The sequence below is a fragment of the Dipteris shenzhenensis genome, chromosome 25 (genome assembly GCF_047967505.1).
Source record: "Dipteris shenzhenensis isolate YYH24624 ecotype China chromosome 25, Dip_SZ_1.0, whole genome shotgun sequence".
Lineage (NCBI taxonomy): Eukaryota > Viridiplantae > Streptophyta > Polypodiopsida > Gleicheniales > Dipteridaceae > Dipteris > Dipteris shenzhenensis.
The window spans coordinates 51,804,355-51,826,395 of record NC_141620.1 but is presented as its reverse complement, the minus strand read 5'-3'; the positions used below and the strand labels follow the sequence as shown (position 1 = coordinate 51,826,395).

General features: G+C 42.0%; 1 long non-coding RNA gene across 1 annotated transcript; it reads left to right on the top strand.

Annotated features, from left to right (window-relative positions):
- The first annotated feature begins 21,011 nt into the window (after positions 1-21,011).
- On the top strand, positions 21,012-21,667 carry LOC147886036 (uncharacterized). The gene is made up of 3 exons (XR_015543410.1): positions 21,012-21,140; positions 21,294-21,405; positions 21,484-21,667. It is a non-coding gene; the product is annotated as an uncharacterized LOC147886036 (long non-coding RNA).
- The last annotated feature ends 374 nt before the right edge of the window (positions 21,668-22,041 follow it).

Here is a 22,041-nt window from a genome sequence, read left to right as displayed (position 1 = left end):
AAGTCTCCTTACGCCTCAACTGTATTTACTCATGGGCTCAAAATTTTAAAGCCAATTTTCATTAAGGATGTGACCTTTCAATGATCATCTACTAGCAAAAGTCAGTCAGGTAGGGAGGAGACTAGGTTGTTTGGGACACAGTGTGTAGCTTGAGGGACAATATAGTTCAGCAAACCCAGTCATTGTGCACAACAGAATGGACTAGGAGAGGGATACAAGAATCTAATCCAGAATATTGCCATCTAACGGCAAATTTTGACACTGGAAGAAATTCAGTCAATCCTACTTGGTGAAGAGCTTAGGACTCAAGCTATTCAAGCATGAAAAGGTCATTCTAATGATCATGCGTTCACAGCTTTAGACAGAAGTAGAGGTAGAGGTAGATCATATCAGAAAAGTGGTCATCATCAGCAACAAAATCAAAGTCAAAATCAGCATCAGCATCATCCTCAACAACATTAGAATCAGCAAAGAGGAAATCATTCCAACTGAGGAAGATTTCAAGGACGAGGGAATGCATCCACCAACGTGTCAAACATCCAATGCAACTATTGTCACAAGTTTGGACACTATGAAAGAGATTGCCGCAAGAAGTAGTATGACCAAGGCGGTCAATCCAATAGTAATCGAGGGAATTTTTTAGGCAGAGGAAATCATGGTGGTGGACATTCTAGTCACAGTCATTTTGCAAATGAACATGGAAATATGTTTCTTGCAAGCGAGGAAATGCATCAGACTAGTACAACGTACCTAGACACATTGATTACAATCCCAAAGAGGATTACAGCTATCAAGTCGACCAAGTGGAACAAGATCCTTGGTACATCAACAACGGTGCATCATCTCCCATGACAAATCATCAGGAATGGTTCACATAAATGAAGCCATTAGAAGGACAGAAAAATGTCATCTACACAACATACAATACACCGAATCTAGTTCAAGGGATAGGTGTTAACCCTATGAACAATTTCACTGGTACGAAAGGATTAGTGAAAGATGTACTATGTTCCGAAGCTCAGCAAGAACCTCTCATCAGTAGGTCAAATGATGGAACACAATTATCGAGTCATCTTCGACGGTGATGAATGCACTATCAGAGACAAATCCAAAAGATGTCAGCTAGTAGCAAAAGGTGTGAAGGAAGGATGCTTATACAGAATGCTAGCTACAGTACCAGATAAGCATGCCATGTTAGCTCAACCACAACAGATGCCACTATCTGCACAATGGCACAAGAGATATGGTCATGTCAACTTCAAGTACTTGTTAGATCTCAGGAATCAGAATATGGCAATTGGGATTCCGAAGCTACAGTTTCTTGGAAAAGTTTGCGAAGCATGCTACTTTGGCAAACAAAAGCGAACCAACTTTGTCAAAAGTGCATCTTGTGCACGAGGTATTCTTGATTTGATACATACAGATGTATGGGGTTATGCTCAAACCCATAACATCAATGGTTCACTTTACTACTTGACTTTCATCAATGACTATAGTAGATATTGTTGGGTCTACTCTCTGAAAGAGAAATCTGAAGTGTTTTCTAGATTTCAAGAATTCAAAGCCATGGTAGAAAACCAGATAGGCAGAAAGATCAAGGTCATAAGATCAGATAGAGGAGGTGAATACATGTCTTCAACATTCATGAACTTTTGTAGAAGTCACGGCATTTGAAGACGATTCACATGTGCAAATACTCTTTGCAGAATGCAAGAGTTGAAAGGAAGAATGGGACTTTAGCAAACAGTGCTAGAGCAATGCTTAGTGAGAAGCATATTTTGAATCAGTATTGGGCAGAAGCAATAGCCGGTGCAAACTATTTCTTAATAGGCTTCCTACCAAACCGATATAAGGTATGACTCCTTATGAAGCATTCACTGGACACAAGCCACACATTAGGCATCTCCGCATATTTAGTTACATAGCATATGCCCACATAGATGATGATGATCGTAGGAAATTGAATGCAAAGTCATGCAAATGCATCATGGTTGGCTACAGTGAAGAAAGCAAAGCATACGAATTGTATGATCCCATCAACCGCAAAGTCATTATCTTCAGAGATGTAATCATGGACGAGGAATTAGAATGGAAAACCTCACCTACATAGGAGATAGAAGCATCGACTTCACAATCATCTACAAAAGAGGTTGATGAAGAAGAGCAAGAATTACCAGCAACACCCCAAGCAGAGCCACAGCAGCTCAGACGGTCTATAGTGAAAGCAGACCTCTAGCCAGATTGACATATGCTCAAAAAGGCAAAGCAATTCAAGTGGAAACCACCAACTATGCTCTTATGACTACCGTCGTGGCTACAGAACAGCCAGTGTACTTCGAAGATGTAGTAGACATGCTGGAATGGCAAACTCCTATGAATGAAGAAATGGATACTTTGTATAAGAATAATACTTGGGAATTATGTGACCTTCCACTAGGAAAGAAGGCCATAGCAAACAAATGGGTATACAAAGTGAAGTACAATCGAGATGGAAGTATTCAAAGATACAAAGCCAGATTAGTTACAAAAGGATTTGCACAATAATATGATCAAGATTATGATGAAACTTATGCTCTAGTAGCAAAGATGGATTCCATATGGTTCTTGATATCACTAGTGACACTCCGTAGATGGAATGTGTATCAGCTCGATGTCAAGAATGCATTTCTCAATGGTTATCTAGACGAGGAAGTCTACATGCAACTACCAGCAAGTTATGTTGAACCAGGAAAGGAGAATAAGGTTTGCCATCTCAAGAAAAGTCTCTACGGCTTAAAGCAAGCATCCAGAAGTTGGTATAGTAGAATTGACAAGTATTTTGCTAATCTGGGATACATGAAATCCAATGCAGATCATACTCTCTACTACAAAGTTCAAGGGGAAGACATTACTATTGCACTTTTGTACATAGATGATCTAATTGTGAGAGGAAGCAAGGATAGCTTCATCAAAAAATTGAAACAAGACTTATCTGCAAAGTTCGACATGAAAGATCTTGGACTCATGCACTATTGTCTTGGAATTGAGTTCCGGAGAGATTCAAATAGCACATTCATGAGTCAGCTCAAGTATGTTGATAGTCTCCTAAAGAAGTTTCATATGGCAGATTACAAGATTGCAGCCACTCCCATGGAATAGAGTTTGAAACTTACTAAAGATTCAGAAAAGCCTATAGTCAATGACAGGCAGCTCATCGGATCTCTTATATATCTGACAATAACAGACCAGATATTTGTTATGCAGTAAGCTCACTAGCACAGTTTATGGCAAATCCAAAACAGTCTCATTGGAATGCAGCCAAAAGAGTCTTGAGATACATCAGAGGTACAAGATAGTTTGGGATAGAATACAGAGGAAGTCATCCACGGTTGCATGGATATTGTGATAGTGACTATGCCGAGGATCATGAGACCAAGAGATCGACACAGGGATATGCATTTTTCCTTGGTCAAGGTGCTATATCATGGTTGTCAAACAAATAGCCAACTGTTTCTTTGTCTTCGACTGAAGCATAATATAGAGCACTCACTACAGGTGCATGTGAGGCTATATGGCTCAGAAGGCCATTGTCAGAAATAGATTACTTTGATGAGTCAAAGCCAACAACAATATAATGTGATAATCAATCGGCTCAAGCATTGGCCAAGAATCTAGTATATCACTCTAGGACAAAGCACATTGATGTCAGAGAGCACTTCATCAAAGAAAGAGTGTTACTTGGTGACATCACACTGCAACATTGTGATAGTAAAGAGAATGTTGCAGACATCTTTACCAAACCACTCGGTAAAGAGCTATTCGAGAAACACCGACTAGCTCTTGGTTTGACGCACAGGAAGGACATTCCCATTAAAGGGCTGTGATGGAATGTAATGCTTAATCCTTCTTCGATTCCCTAGAATCATCATCTTGAGGGTGTAAGAAAATAATACAACGTCTGTGCTCAATAGATAACAGGATCTCATACGCAAGAGAGAAAACAAGATAGTATGGAGAATCAAAAATTTGATTACTATAGAACTAATACAATAGATGGCACTGCCTCCTAACCATGTGCTCCTGTGAAAGAAGCTTTGATGGCATGCTGGAAACAGTAGAAGACGAAGGCTAGATGCTAAGGAATCAGGGTTGATATAGCCAGTGATGAAATGGGTTTCACGGGCTTGCTCTTATATAGCCACCAGTCGTAGTCGGCTAGGCTCAATTGGGTGACCGACCCAGTCCGCCCAAAACGGTCGACTGGGGGTCGGTCCCAAAATAGGCCACCAACCATACGATAGAACCCGTGCGCAAAACAGAGCAACTAGCCTACGGTCTCCGTTCGGCCCATCCGAGATCATCTGAGTCTCCAAACGGGACTCGCAACTCGAGAGTGGGCTACCTCAGGAAATGCTCCATCTACCCTCAGTGCGGTCAGCCAAGAGATGCCTTCCCACACTTGCATGTAGTCTAATTGACAGTGTGCCAACTCTATCTGAAGTCATCCAGCCATCAGGCCACACATGGCCCCCATCTGGTGTCCAAAACAGGACCTACCGGATAACCGAGCTACTCAAATGCCTTCTCCTCATATGGGGGGCTTACAAGTAGAGTTAGCTGGTTCTCGCGTAGTTACACGAGAGTGGAGCATTGATATCTAACACCCCCCTCAATGTCCACCCGCAAGTGAACTTACTTTTTTGGCCCAATGCCAAGTCGATGAAGATGCCTCTCCAGCAAGTCTCTTCCAAGAGCCTTCATGAAGATGCCCGCAGCATTCTCTGTAGTTGGACATTACACCAAGTCGACTCTCCATCCATGATGAGCTCGCGTACAAAGTGATATTGAATCTCAATGTGTTTTGTGCGAGCGTGGAACACGGGGTTCTTTGCAATCGCCATGCAACTTTGATTGTCACATGATAACTGTGTAGACTTATTCTGCACTGCACCCATGTCCCCCAAAATCCTCCTCAATCACACTGCCTCGTAAGAAGCAAAGCATGCAGGTTTGTACTCGACCTCGGTAGAAGAAAGAGCAACTATGGGTTGCTTCTTGCTAACCCATGACACAACTCCAGATCCAAGTGAGAAACAGTACCCTGTCACTGATCTCCTGCTGTCCACGTCTCCTACCCAATCCGAGTCATAGAATCCGGGTAAAGGTGATGCCATAATCAAGTGTTCCTTTGATGTATTTCAGCACCTGCATCCTTGTCCTCCAATGGTTCTCCCGGGGCTTATTGGAAAACCTGCTTAGTACACCAGTTACAAAACTGATGTCCGGCCATGTGTTGCACAGGTAAATCAAGCTACCCACAAGCCTTCTATACTTCGCTTCATCCACTAGTGGTGATGAATCCTCATTTGAGAGCTTCACGTCAACCTCCATAAGGGTACCAATTATCTTGCACTCAGCCATGCCAAATGCCTTCAGTATCTCTCCAGCATACTTTAGCTATGAAATGAAGATCTGTTTCAGCTCCTGCCAAACTTCAATCCCCAAACAAAAATGCATCAGTCCGAGGTCTGTCATTTCAAACTCTCTTCCTACCAAATGCTTCATCTATGAGATCTTCTCTTCATGGTTCCCTATTATGACAATGTCGTCCACATAAAGGACCACGATCATAAACCTGCCTCCTTCTCTGAAGATATACAAATTTGCATCAGATGGGCTCCTCTTGAACCTGTTTTGCAGAAAGTAGGCATCAATTTGCTAGTACCATGCTCGTGGGGCCTATTTCAGCCCATAAAGTGCCTTCTTCAGTTTGCAGACTTTACCTTCTAAATTGGGGATCTCAAAACCTGGTGGTTGTTCCATGTATACCTCCTCCTTGAGATCTCCATTCAGAAAGGCGAATTTCACATCCATCTGAAACACGGGCCAACTTCCCTAGGCAGCTAAAGCCAAAACACTGCGAATTGTGGTTAGTCGAGCTGTGGGAGCAAAAGTATCTTGATAATCAAAACCATGTACCTGTGCAAATCCTTTTGCCACGAGCCGAGCCTTGTACTTACCCAATGTGCCGACGGACTTGTACTTGGTCTTGTACACCCACTTGGTTCCGATTACCTTGTGTTTTGGTGGTCGATCCACAAGGTACCTCCCAAGTGTTGTTCTTCATTGTGGAGTTATACTCTGACTACATAGCCTCCATCCACCTATCATCACCCTGTGCCTCTTCAAGACACTTGGGTTCATCAGCACGGATAACTTCTGTCATCAAAGCATAGTTGACCAAGTGTTTCTTGTGCCCTTCTTTGCTCCTCTAATCTCTTGGACTGGCGGTGTTCGAATGGTTCCTCCTCAATGGTTATAGGTTCTCTATCATCCAAAAGCTACTTTACCCACTTTGGGAATGGCCGTTGCCATTGTGGTTCTGCAGGCTCTTCTTCATCTTCTTTGTCTTGAATCCTCCCAAGCACCATTGGGGGAGTTCGGTCTTCTATTGGTGGCAGTACTGGATGGATATCCTGGTCCTGGTTGTCTGGGAAGGAAGCATCCTCCTCCAATTGATGCACCTATTCTGAGAAGACCACATTGCGACTTAGAATTACCTTCTTGGTAACAGGGTTATAGAGATGGTAACCCTTCGCCTCTTCACTATAGCCCAAGAAAATACACTTCCAGATCTTCGGTTCCCATTTGGTCCTGGTAGCATCAGGGACATGCACAAAATAGTCACATCCAAAAACTCTGAAATGTGCAGCTAAAGGTTTCTTACCAAAAAAGGCTTGCAGTGGAGTCATTCCATTCACAGCCTTCGTGTAGCTATGATTCAGGATGTAAACTACAGTGTTACATGCTTCAGCCCAAAAAGTCTTTGGCACATCTTTCCCGTTCATCATACTTCGGCCCATTTCACAGATGACGCGAATCTTGCATTCAACTACTCCATTTTGTTGTGATGTATGTGGCGGGGGTTTCTGCCTCTTGATTCTGTGACTTTTGCAGTAACTTTTGAATTCAGTTGATGTGAACTCTCCACCTCTGTTTGATCTCAACTTCTTCACCTTCCTCCCTGTTTCTTTCTCGACCATTACATGCCATTCCTTGAACCCACTAAAAGCCTCGTCTTTAGTCTTTAGGAAGTATATCCATATCCTTCTACTGTAGTTGTAGATTAGTGTCATGAAGTAGTAGGAACCACCCAAAGCTTCCATCTCCATCTTTCCGCAGAGGTCCGTGTGAACGAGCTCTATAGGAGCCTTTGCCCTACTGGCCTCTTTAGGAAAGGGATGCCGATGTTGCTTGCCCATCATGCAAGCTTCACATACATCGGGCAGATCTGAAATTTTTGGTAGGTCTGTAATCATTCCACTTTTATGCATCTCTATGCATCTCCTTCAAAGAACTAAGGTTTAGATAACCAAACCTCTCATGCCATAGCTTAGTGTTCTTCACATCCGCTCGAGCACTAAAAGCTGAGAGTTTGTAAATGTTGTTGCACCATGTACCTTTACCAATGACCTTCCCTTGAAGATCCAGAATCTGTGCACCATTCTTATCAAATTGAACTTTGAGCTCTCGATCCGTGATCACGGAAATAGACAACAAGTTCCTCTTGATATCTAGCACATAAAGACATTGGACAACTGTTTTACAACTCCATCTGACTTGAGAGCAATCGTACCTTTTCCTTTTGCTGGACATTTTGCATCATTGCCGACTGCTACCAGGATGTCATTCCCTACTGGCTGTAGAGAGGTATACCAATCCTTCCGACTGGTCATGTGGCACGATGCACCACTCTTAATGATCCACGGTTCATCTGCAGGTACATGAACTGCCTCCGTGCAAATCCCCTCAATTGCGACGAACAGCTCTACTGGTATGGCTTGCGCACTGTTGCTGGACTCTTTCTTTACTCCGTTCTTCTCATCTGCAATCTTCTTTCGGCACTCATTCTGCTTGTGCCCTGCCTTGTTGCAATAGAAGCACTTGATCTTCTTCTTTCTCTTTTTATCATCAGAAGAAGATGGGTTACCAGAGTCCTTACCCTTACCTTTCTTTGATCCGGTTCAGAAAGCCGAATCTTCTCCAGTCCTCGTCTCTTGACGCATCTCCTCCTCCAGAAGCATCGCACTGAAATCCTCAAAGTTGAGGGGCGGATTTTTGTTTTGCATATTCAGCGGCGTAACAAGACCGTCATACTTTGGTGGGAGAATCTGTATGCACCTTCGTGCTAGATTCTCGCTGCTGATGGTGATGCCAATCGCAGTCATCTGATCGTGCAGATTCTTCATCCTGGTGATGAACTTCTCTACCGCTTCAGACTCAGACAACGTCTCGTTCATGAGTTGAGTCTCCAGACTCTGAATCCGCATCTGATTCGTGGTCTCATACTGATTTTTCAAGACCGTCCATGCCTCCTTCGCTGTGGTGACATGTTGAATCAACGCCATGATGGAATCACTCACGGCAGACAATAGAACATAGCGCATCTGCATTTCTTCTTGTCCACATGAGAATCTCATCCACAGTTGGTACTATCTGTTGTCCTGCATTGGCTGCCGGTCTCGCAACCGGCCTCACGTCCACCCCAGTAGCAGTGTCCCAAAGCTGGTATGCGCTTAGGATGGTCTTCATCTTGAACTTCCAGAGTGGATAGTTAGAGCAATCCAACTTTTCGCTTTCACCAAACGATGGGATTCGCAGTCTTGCAGGCTGGGCCATCTTTCACAAACAAAAACACACTACCAAATCTTCTTGCTAGAGTCCAGGCTCTAATACCATGTAAGAAAATAATAATACGTCTGTGCTTAACAGATAACAGGATCTCGTATGCAAGAAAGAAAACAAGATAGTATGGAGAATCAAAAATTTGATTACTATAGAACTGATACAATAGATGGCATTGCCTCCCAACCATGCACTCCTGTGAAAGAAGCTTCAATGGCGTGCTGGAAACAGTAGAAGACGGAGGCTGGATGCTAAGGAATCAGGGTTGCTATAGCCAGTAATGAAATGGGCTTCACGGGCTTGCTCTTATATAGCCACCAGTTGTAGTCGGTTAGTCTCAATTGGGTGGCCGACCCAGTCCGCCCAAAACGGTCAACTGGGGGTCGGTCCCAAAATAGGCCACTGACCATACGATAGAATCGGTGCACAAAACAGAGCAACTAACCTATGGTTGCCATTCGGCCTAGAGCCATCCGAGATCATCTGAGGCTCCAAACGGGCCCTACAACCTGAGAGTGGGTTGCCCCGGGAAATGCTTGGTCTACCCTCAGTGTGGTCAGTCAAGAGATGTCTTCCCGCAATTGCATGTAGCCTAATTGGCGGTGTGCCAACTCTATCTGAAGCCGTCCAGCCATTAGGCCACACATGGCCCCCATCTGGTGTCTAATCCACGACCTACCAGATAATCGAGCTACTCAAATGCCTTCTATCATATGGAGGGCTTACAGGTAGAGTTAGCTAGTTCCCGCCTAGTTACACGAGAGTGGAGCATTGATATCTAATAGAGGGAAGGCCTAATTCATGATGTTGATCTTGAGGGAAAGTATTGAGAGTTCACGCTCAACATCATGTGATCATGTGTGCATAGCACCATCACGTGATCATATGTGCATAGCAGTAACCTAATAGAGTGCTATAAAGGAAAGGGTTAGATCCCCTAATCCTAACCCTAAATGGGTTTGTATATATTATGTTTTTTCAACTAAATCTAGTGTACAGTTAGTCATTTGTGGTGTGCTCTCTAGCTATGCCCTCTCTCCTCATCTCCACTCTTCTCCTCTTCATCTTTTGTCACGGAATTGCTATAGATCAAACCATGTGTTTGAGAAGAAAATGATATGATTGGATTTATACAGTCAAGATAAATTATTTCAAACAATGAGGGAAGTCTTTAAGCTTTTCTTGAAATTTAGATCTTTTTGTAAGTATCATTAGAGCTTTTCAGGTAGTGTTTCATGTAGAATTTGACATACCTTTAGTTAAATAACCCTAGGGAATCCTCTCTTTGCATCTTCCAAATGACACATTTTCTATCCTCAATAGCTTACTGAGAGTGCTCTCAACGGAAGCAAGAACGGAAGAGGGAGAGAGAGAAATAGAGAGCCACACAAGTTTTGGTGGGTGTAGAACCACCCTAATCTTCTTCTCCATTCATTTATATATGTGTTTGAGTATTGTACATAACCGGGGTAAAGGCACAGTGAACTTTAACCCCCACAACCTCCCACTTAAAGGACAATGTGCCTTTAAGGGAGAACAACCAGTGAGCATACTATCCAATGCCCATCAATACATGACAATAGTCAAACTGCTGACTAGGTAGACTCTTCGTCAGCATATCTGCAGGGTTGTCATTTGTATGAAGCTCTATGCACTTGTCCTCAAGTACCTCCTTGATAAAATGGTACCTGACCTCAATGTGTTTGGTCTTTGCATTAAAAACCGGATTCCGTGCTAGCTGAATAGCACTCATGGAATCACTATGCAATGTTAGTACACCTGTATGAATCCCCAAATCTCCCACTAGTCGATCAAGCCATATAGCCTCCTTGCAACCCTTTGTGGCTGCAACATACTCAGCCTCTGTGGTAGACAAATGCAAAACACTTTTGTGCGCGAGATATCCACGACAGTGCACCACCTGCAAAGGTGAACACAACCAAGTACACGCATAGTCTGAATCTGTGTACCCAAGTACACGCATGTCTCCTTTACCAAAGCAGATGCACATCTCCTTGGTACCCTTCATGTACCTCATGATACACTTAACTGCCTCCCAATGCCTCTTTCCTGGATTAGCCATATACCGGCTAACAACTCCCACTGCAAATGCAATGCTTGGTCTAGTAGCTATCATAGCATACATAAGACTCCCAATCGCTGATGCATAAGGAACCTTGGCCATCATGGCCCTTTCCTCATCTGATTTGGGACTATCTGTATGACTCAGTTTCAAATATGGAGGCAATGGAGTACTCACTGCCTTCCCCCCCTCCATATTGAAACGCTGCAATACTTTTGTAACATACTCTTTTTGTGAAAGCCAAAGGAGTTTCCTACTCCGATCACGCGTGATGCGCATACCAAGAATATGACCTAGTCCCAAATCCTTCATATCAAAGGCCTCATGCAACTTGGCCTTTAATGCATCTAGCTCATAAGTATTCTTGCTAGCCAATAGCATATCATCCACATATAGTGCCAAGATTATCAGGCTATTATCCTTAGCCCTTTTAGTGTAGAGGCAGTGATCAATTTTACTCCTTCTAAAACCCTGGGACCGAATGAAAGCATCAAACTTCTGATACCATTCTCTAGGCGCTTACTTAAGACCATAGAGACTCTTCTTCAGCTTGCAAACTAAATGCTCTTTGCCCTTTTCTTCAAAGCCTTCTGACTGCACCATGTAAATTTCTTCATGCAATCCCCATGCAAGAAAGCTGTCTTGACATCCATCTACATAAGCTACATATCCTCTGATGCCACTAGTCCAAGCATGCATCTAAATGTGGTCATCTTCACAACCAGAGAGAATATCTCATCAAAGTCCACACCCTTCTCTTGCTTGAACCCTTTAGCAACCAAACGGGCCTTGTACCTAGGCACATCATCACCTGTGATCTTCATTTTGTAGACCCATTTACATGGCAATGCTTTCTTTCCATGTGGCAAAGAAACCAAGTCCCAAGGCTTATTCTTCATAAGTGAACTCATCTATGATTGCATAACATACTCACACTTGCGTTGATCCTCGCGCATCATAGCCTCTCTGTAGCAAGAAGGCTCCCCGCAATCAGTAAGCATCACATAGTCTACCCCTGGAACAAACCTATCAGGTGGTCTAGACACTCTAGATGATCTTCTCAAGGGCATTTGAGCTTGCTGTCCCACCTGCATATCAACCACATTTGGCTCATCATTTCCACCAATAGATGATCCATCATCTACCCTTGATTGTATACTTGTGGGAGTACTTGGTGGTACCATTTCTTGCACATTTGTGCATGGACAGCTTGCTGTCTATCAACATATGCAGGTGGATTCACATCCTGGAAAGTGATTCCTCTCATTTCCACATCCCTCATGGGTGCCTTATGCACCTTCTTCTCATTGAAGACTACATCATGGCTGCGTATGATCCTCTTTGCTTCTGGATCCCAGAGATGATAGCCCATCTCTCCACCTTCACCATAACCCAGAAAGATGCATTTCCTGGACTTAGGATCTAGCTTCTTTCGAAGCTCTTTTGGCACATGTGCATATGCCTCACACCCAAATATATGCAAATGAGAGTAAGAGGGCTTCTTGCCACTCTATGCCTCTTCAGGAATACCACCATCCAAACTCTTACTAGGTGATCTATTGATCACATGCACTGCAGTCTTCATTGCCTCAGCCCAAAAACCACCAGAAAGACTTGCATTGGAAAGCATGCATTGCAACCTTTCTTGAATGGTACGATTCATCTTTTTTGCAACTAGATTTTGCTCTGGAGTATGAGGGGATGTGAGCTCCCTCTTAATCCCACGTGTATCATAGAAATGCTAAAAGTCATGAGAGAGATACTCTCCACCATTGTCAGTCCGTAGGCATTTAAGCGTTCTACCTGACTGATTCTCAACCAAGGCCAGCCATTTTTGAAATACTTGGAACACATCACTCTTCCGAGCTATAGCATAAGCCCACACTTTCCTAGTTGCATCATCAAGGAATGTCACATAGTATTCAGCCCCGCCTAATGATCGTGTAGGCATGGGACCACATACGTCTGAATGCACCAAATCAAGCTTTTCAAACTCTTTCTTTCCCCTTCTTTTATGGGCTGATTTAGTCTGCTTCCCATAGAGACAGTGCTCACAAAATTCAAAATTAGAGAAACTCAAATGCTTTACATAACCCAAATGGCATAAGAGTTTCATCCCATTTTGGCTCATATGGCCCAACCGACAATGCCATAAAGAAGTGCTTGGCTGCTCGGTTATTGCAACAACATGATCAAACACCCCTGATATATGTAAGGGATACAAAGTCCCACACTTGGCACCCCTGGCCAAAAGCATAGAGCCCTTCTGAATTTTCCAAGTCTGAAAGCCAAAAGTGGTTTGAAAACTAGCATCATCTAGCTGACCCACTCAAATAAGACTCTTGGTGAACTTAGGCACATCTCTCACATGTTTCAAAACAAATGCAGATCCATTTGCAAAAGAAAACTTTAGGTCACCTGCTCCCATTATGTCACATGCATAGTCATTTCCAAGATGCACACAACCTATCTTTCGACTGTCATAAGTGGAAAAGCATTCCCTATGGGGAGTAACATGGAATGAAGCAGCAACAGAATCCAAAATCCAATCCTGGGAATATGCATCATCTGAAGTGGTAAGCAACTCTGCAGATAAACTAGACATGAATAGAACATCATTGTCACTATCATGTGTGACTGCATTGATCTCCTCGATCTTCACTTTTCCTTTGTCCTCCCTTGGACTCTCTTCCTTCTGATTTGCACCCCAATTTGCATTATTTTTCTTATCCTTTTGCTCTCTTTTTAGCTTGTAGCAATCCTTTTTCATATGGCCCTTCTTGCCACAGTGGTAACACTCAATGTTTTGTGCCCTGGATTTGCTACGAGACTTCCCTCTTTCTTGAGACTTCCCCCTGAACTGTGATCTGCCTCTTTGCACATTAAAGGCTGCATCCTGCTTGTTGCCATCCATAGATTTCTATCTAATCTCCTTGGCCAACAAGCTACCCACAACATCATCAAATTTCAGTACTCCACCAGGTGTAGAGTTACTGACAGCTGTACAGAAGGTATCCCATGAGGATGGCAATGAACATAAGAGAAATATTGCCTTAGTCTCTGCATCAAAATTCATCTTCTGAGCCTGAAGCTGGCTGAAAATAATATTGAATTCATTCAAGTGAGAAGCAATCCTTCATCTGCAGCTCAAACAACCTCTTTTCCTTTTCATAAGTGGCACACAGTTTCTTCCACAAATCTTCTGTAGTCTGCTCATTTACTACTGTGAAATAAACTGACTCTGCAAGATGAAGTCTAATAGTAGATTTTGCTAATGTATCCAACTCATTCCAATCATCCTCAGACATATTTAAAAGTTTGTCCCATCAAACTTCTTAATGCTAAAAAACTCCTTTTCAGACATGGAAGAGGACACCATGATGCAAATGAAGCAAAAATCCCAAATGCTAGTGCCTACAAGAGAGAATCACACCAAATACCAGGTGCACCCAAATGTGTATGCCACAATAGAGTGAAATATCACCAAAACTCATGTCTCAAAGCATGTGACTCATGTGCATATACTATGCATCCATATGAGCAAATCTGGCCCAAAAGAAAATGCCAGCTCCAATGGCAATCCAAAATGCCAATAAGTGCCAAATGACTCAAGCATAAACACCGTCCATTGGCATATGCATTGATAATATCTCATCCAAGAGAGCATAGCACTATCGGTGCATCACCTGTAATGTGTCAAAGTTGTCCCTCAGCATAAAATAGCATCCATGTGCAAAGCGTCCATAAAAATAGCATCCCATAAGGCAATTTGGGCCTATCAGCACATCCAATAAGGACCGCAATGCATCCAAATGGCCTATAAATCATCCAATGCAACCCAATGCACACCACGAATGAGTGCACACTGCTCAAACTGCAACGAGAGTGATCTGCATAAGGTATGCTCAAGAAATCATAGTCCCACGATAATGACCGCTACTGAAAAATAGAACCTGAGATGCCTCAAAACATGGGCGCCATTGCATAATCGGACTCAGCAAGAAAATCTGCAAATATCTCTCTCTGTCGGAACTCCAAAATCCCAACCGATGAGTGAGAAATGGGAGTCAACACTTATCCATTGCCATGTGGCATAAATCAAAGGTTTCAAAACCTTAGAATGAAAAATGCATAACAAAGAGACAAAATCGAATACACAAAGATCTATAACTCTTAAAATCCTCCACCGAATCACGTAAGAACTGACAGGTAGGGGTTTTTGGGCGTTCAAAATGCAATGGGACAGACGGTTTTGGAAACCGTGGTCTCAATCATTGGGTCCAACACACGAACTAAAAAAAGTTTTTGGAAACAGAGCTGTTTGTAAACTCCACCGGAGTGCAAATGATGAGCAACATAGAAGTTTTAGGACCTCCTGAGTCCACCGGAACTGACAGATCTGCAAATGGTTGCTCCAAACTTGAGTTCTAACACCCGGGCAGAAAAACACAAAAACTGACACAGTGAGTCAGAAGTCCAATGAAATGATCCCAGATTCAAGAATGAAGGTGTTTCCAAGCTCCTGAAGTGAAAACTGGACACCAAAAGCAAGCAATAGTTGCCTCTACAAGTCAATATGGAGTCTCTATCATCGAATGGAACATGGAAAAGCTCAAAAAATGACTTTTTCTTTGAAAACACTTAACAGGCTCTCAAAACCACTTCGCAAAGCCAAAGTGACTTTTCCAAAGGTTCCTCCAAGGTCTCTACACACTCAGATGCAAGCAAAGTCACCCACAAAGCTTCCCATAGAGCTTCTCCTTCCTCCCACAGTGCTGCTGAGCTTCCAGGCATTCACGCACGCTCAGCTAGATCACTCGAGCTTTGATACCAGTTGAGAGTGCTCTCAACGGAAGCAAGAACGGAAGAGGGAGAGAGAGAAACAGAGAGCCACACAAGTTTTGGTGGGTGCAGAACCACCCTAATCTTCTTTTTTATTCATTTATATATGTGTTTGAGTATTGTACATAACCGGGGTAAAGGCACAATGACCTTTAACCCCCACACTTACATCATCAATCTCCCTACACATAGATGATTAAGGATCACAAGATAGCCTCTTCTAGTGTCCTCCATATCCACTACATATAATTTCCAGGAAGTGGTGATACGTTCACAATGATTGTGAGATGCTCCACTAGAGTTCACTCTATTCATGAGTGACACATGACCTATGTACATAAGACCCACAACATGACATGATAGGATCCACTCCCAACACATGGACTTTTATTTTTTGTAATAGTTCATTGTTATGAGTGTGGATTTGCTCATTCCTAGCTATTTATTCTACTACTTTGAAGTTGTTGTGTCTGCATTGGTGCTGTAGTTATAGTAATTTATCATCGAGTCAATCTTCATCTTCAAAGATATCTGCATTTTTTATTGTATGTGTTGCCATGTTTTCGGTCTACCTATCTTCACAGGAGTCTATTGACTCACTTGTTTATTGTTTTTATATTCAAATTTTATCATGCATTACTATTTGTTGGTCATAGTTGCTAAATCATTGCTTTGCTTTCAAATTTTTGTTTCCATCAAAGATTTTTGCTTTACATATCTTCTTTGTTGCAACTACCTTGGACTAAGTTGTGTGTGTGTGTTTTGATGCAAAGTATATTGCCTTAACTATTATTGTTTATGTGTATACTTGCTTTGTTGCTACTAGTCATTGTTCTCAATGCTTGTGTGTAATTGTGCATTGAAGCTGTCTTTAGCTCACTACTACTTCTTATGACTCTCTTATGATCGCGTCATTGTCGTCAAGAAAAAGATCTCATAGCATTTTTGGAAGTAGGTGCATGAACTGTATTGTTAAAGTCAATAGAAGCAAAGATGTGATAGTCATAACCTTACAAAATCGAAGGAAATAATTTTACACTTCACACCTTACAGACCTACAAGGACCTCACAAAGAACTCAAGGAAGGATGAGGAAACTCATCACAATTAGAATGAACATAACAAAAGTTCCATGAATTGGAATCGTGAGATTTTTGTCTTGAATTTAAGATGAAGAAAAGCTCTATAAGATGAGATCTACAAGAGATGAAGCTACCTCAAGCAGGAGGGATTACACCCATGGATGTGATGCTCCATCAATGATGATGAAATGAAACCACTACTAGGAGATGCCACCAAGACTCCTAAGCAAAGAACTTGCCAAAATTGTTGGGTGGAATCCTTGGGGCGCTAACTCAATATGTAATATGTTACTACCCTCGTTCAAAATCAAGGGTATCGGGGGACAAGGTCCATATATAATATGCATGGACTTGTTTAAAAATTTTCAAATATGCAAGGGAAAATGATAAAAATTTCATGTCCCTCCTCCCACAAAATATAATATACCTTGAAAAATATGCAAGATTTGAATATTTGTACATATTTTTCATAATATGTGAGGCCCAAGGAGGGGGGTCTTTTGGATGAGGGGGTGGAAAACAAAAAATACACTAAAATATGAAAACCCATCTCCTTTCAAATTAATGTCATTTTTTCATGTGTTACCCAAATTTCAAGGTGTAAAGACATATTTGAAGCTCTTTTGGTGTAGAACACAACCATGCTAATTTGAATAATTTCTACTCATGGCATATTGTTAAATTCATCTCATACTCAAGATTTTAATAGGTTTTCTTACTAAAGGGAGTTGGTGCCCCAGGGTGGGATCTCTCTGTAGCTTTCAGCCATTCATTTGAATGGTAGCTTGACATGAGTAGGATAGGAATATGTACAGATAACACATGGACCACACTCTCTTAGGGCAAGTACACATAGAGGGTACTAAAGAAATTCCATCTACATGACTCCAAGACACTCCTACTTCCATGGAATGCAACCTCAAATGGTCTAGCTTTGGATCCTTTTCAATACAAACAATTCATGTAAGACTTGCATCCTCTACTTATGTTAAGAGAGGGTGTTCATGTAAATTTTACTATTCCATAGAGGATTGTAAGGGCATAGGAACAATCCTTAATCCTAACCTTAACCTAATCCTAGAAGGTGATGTATATATCCTTACTCATGTTCATAACACATTTAGTGCACAATTGGCCATCTTGTGCACTCCACTCTCTCCCCCTAATCCTCCAACAATCCTTCACCTTGGCCTTTGCCCATGCCTCATTTTGCACTTTGGTTGGTTGTTGAACATCTTCCCTTTTGGGGTTCAACAATTGTATACATGGGTATGCTTAGGATTATAGAGCTCTAGAAGGAACCTAAGTGTGATGTGCAAACAGTCCTTATGGACTTAGGGAAACCCAATTAGGACTCAATATATCTTAATGTTTTGGAATGAGAAAAGAGTGTACATTTTGTATTGCCAACGTGGTTGAAGTCTCTTCCCTAGTTCACTATGTAAGTAGCATGTGTGTAGTCCCTTCCCTTGTCACTGTGTAAGTAGCATGTGTGTAGTCCCTTCCCTTGTTTACTATGTAAGTAGCATGTGTGTAGTCCCTTCCCTTGTCACTGTGTGTAGAGTATGTGAGTCATGTTTCCACTTCAACTTGGCATCAAAGATTATGGTTTATCCTTGGAGTGGACGTGAGGTTGATATCTGGTAGCTTCACATCCCATGTGAACTATGTGTATGGTTTAAGGGTGTGACAATGTTAGCCTATGAAATGTTGAAACAACTTGTCTCAATTTGTTAGCCTATGAGATGTTTAAGGATGTGACAATGTTAGCCTGTGAGATGTTTAAGGGTGTGACAATGTTAGCCCATGAGATGTCGAAAGATCTTGTTTCACTTTGTCCCCTCTTCTAAAATTTTGTGTCAACGCATTTTTGGGATGGTGGGTGTGGGATTGTGTATCCTTTTTTAGAACATGTTTCCCTTCACTTCTAGCATTGTGTAAGGCTAAGAGGAGACTGTAGATATTAGTCCCTCTCTTTTTTCTCCCAATTCCCTATGTGGTTTTTAGAAAATTTTCATAGCACCTCTATGAGATGGGATCTACTCAAATGACATCCAAATCGAAGTGAATTCCATAGAATGAAACATTGTATTAGACTACATTAGCCTGCTAATTGAATGAAAATATAATGAAGCTAAGAAGTTCTCTGTATGTTGATCTATTATTGGATTCAATTCTAAATGATAGTATATTAATGTCTAAGTGTCTCAACTTACGCGATATTGTAGTTTTATAAATTTGTGGCATAGTCTTTTACTCTAAGCTAAAAGTAGAATCGAGGTGGGTATATGTTTGGGGGAAAAAACATGTCTTTTTAGCATGCTAATTACGAGCATCCCTGACAATACATTCTACTTGCCTATGGTAAGGATGTGCACACTCATGATTTGATTGTATGAATCCTTTGCTATAATAAGATGTAAACACATGATGAAGATGCATTCGGAAGTTAGCACATGTAGCGATTTTCCTAGAGATGGATAGAGAAGAATTACATAATGGATGGAATGTTTTTGTTTGCATAAACGGGCATAATGGCCCATTAACATCTTTAGAAGTAGACATTGCTTGCATGTTAAAAGAGTATAATAATCTGTGTGTATGAGGCCATGCATTTGTGGCTAGATTCCATTGAGCCTTAAGCTTCTAATTGCCATGTATTCTAGTCTTGAATAGAATTCTCAAAAAATGAAATGCAATCTCTTGCTTTGAGTCATGTAGCTCCCTTTTGTGTTCTAGCCTTAGACCTCAAAACTAACTTTATGTATTGAAAATTACTTTCTTGAACCATGAGCATGGAATCAACTTGATTAGCCACCTTGGCCAGATAGTGTCATCAATTATATCAAGAAGTTGAGACACAAATGAACAACCAGCCAACACTTGCACACAACAAAGAAGATGAACAGAGTAGTCTCAAATGAACGGGACATAGGGATTCATCGTGATCGATCTTCATCATCGAAATCACGCTACGACCACCTTCATGCTATAGCTCACAGCTTCAGACCATCTCAATAATCTTCATAGAACCTAGGACACATGTATTTAGAGTAGCATAAGGGTCGGGTCCATGTGGCACATATGCCATGTCATCACAACTACATAATACCACCATCCATTCAGCACAATACCACATCAGCGGTGCCACCTCACATAGGCCATGTCATCAGTAGCCACCTTCAATAATTGCCACATCATCAATGGCTACATCAGCAATATCATATCAGATGCTACCATGTCATTAATGGCCACATCAGCAATCATGTTAGCAACAACCACGTCAAATATGCCACATCATAGTGTACCACCTTAGCACATCATGTCGTATAGGCACATGTCTATAAGTAGCATGTGGACACCCTACTACATCATTGTTCATGTCGCATTATCATTTTGACCACTCCTTGGACAAAATTTGGGGGAAAATTCAAATGCCTTAACTGTTCATTCTTAAAGAATTTTGTCGTGTTGTAAAAAGAAAAATGATCAACAAATCATGCTCTAGAGAGTGGTCGTGTCAAATTTGACTTTTCCATAGCTTAGAATCATCAAACATCATAATCAAAACCACACTCTGATCCATTGTAATCCTCTTCAACCCAACAATGAAGATAAAATCTAGATTCCACATCGAGCAACTGTGGAGAATGTCCACATTGGGCGTGTCTCCATGTCACAATGGAGACATCCTGAATGTCTCTAGCCATTGTTCATTTTTGCACTCTAGCAAGGAATCGAACTAGGGACGTTTTTGTTCAATGTCTCCAGCCATTGTCCGCATTTGCACTCTAGCTAGGAGTCGAACTAGGGGTGTCTGTGAAAGGATGAACCACCAACCTATGTTCCACTGCTGGTGCATCCATATGTTTTCATAGAGATATAGACATGTCTCATAAAGGGAGAGACATCTCTTCATTCAAAAATGTCACTTGTCTGCCTGCCCGTACATGCACTTTTCTACCTGACCTCTGGTCAACTATGTAGACCCTGCCCTTGTTCATATAGGACAACAAACAAGACTCGTCCATGGTGCAATGAATGTATCTCGGCTGTGGGTTAGATGAATCTTGAGTGCCATGCGGCGCCCATGGTCGGTTAGTTTTGTAAACGCCCTCGCGAGCCTAGAATTGTGTGCGCCCGCGTGTCTTGTTGTGGTGGCGACACAAACCCCATCAGCCTGGAGCGCGCTCTGGTTGCCAACTCTCGCGATGCTTGGAGTGCACCTAAAGCCTCGTCTTTCTTACCTACACGTTTCTACGTAGTTCGCCTCCCTCGGATGAACATAACCCACTCCCAGAACCTGCACTCTTGCTTTCAGCATTCCACGAGATTGGTAGTTTGGATACCGCAACCGGTCGTTCTGCTACCAATCTTGTGATAATCGCAGCTGTGAAAAAATGGGTTACGGAAAGAACCGAGGCTACCACGGCTATCCACCCCAGCAGCCCTATGGCTACCCTCCACCCGGTATGTTTCTCCTTTGCGTGTGTGCTTCTGCTTAGGATTGGTATCATATCTCGCTCGTCCGGTCACTACTTATGCTTATACACGGGAAAGTTTTTCAAAGCTTCATCTCATGAGGAGCTGATAATATCTATCTGAAACAACTGCTGGATGCAGGTTATCCTGGAGGTCAAGGGGGATATTACCAGCAGGCTCCGCCTGTGGCTCCTCCCCCGCAGTATTATCAACAGGCACCCCCGAGGAGAAGCTCGGGCTTTCTCGAATGTTGGTGAGTCTCATCGAAGACCTTAATTTCCGGGGCAATGGGACTTTGTTGAAATGTCGTCTAACTGACTGTGTTCTGCAGCTTGGCGACACTCTGCTGCTGTTGTCTTCTAGACGAGTGTTGCTGCGATCCAACTGTGTTCATACAGTGATCCAACTGTGATTTTACCGGTTGAGAATTATTCTTACAGTGTTTCAAAAAGTCATGAGCAATGAATATCCTTTGACATTAAAAGTGTATTGGGATTGCAATGTCCTCTTTTGCTAAGGGATTATGGGGGATGGTTGGTTTTTTCTTCCAAAGGGCATTCCATGTTTTTCATTTCTATTTTGTTAATTATAGACCATGTTTTTAAAACTTTAAATTGTTAAGTTAGCCCGTCTTCTTGCTACCTTCTACTCATCCTGTCATTAAAAGCTCATTAAAGGAAGCGCCATAGTAGTTTTGAATAAATTGTGCTCAAGATTTCCAAGAATAGTTCTTTACACCAGTTAGTTATATGTTTCCTTTTTCTCAAAAGCATTAACTCTTATTCGCAAAAAAACCATGGAAGGTTGAAAGATTGATCACGATCAGTAGCACTAGTTAGCCTTTGAACATCAAAAGTTTATCAAAATTGTTTTACTTGTGCGGTCAATG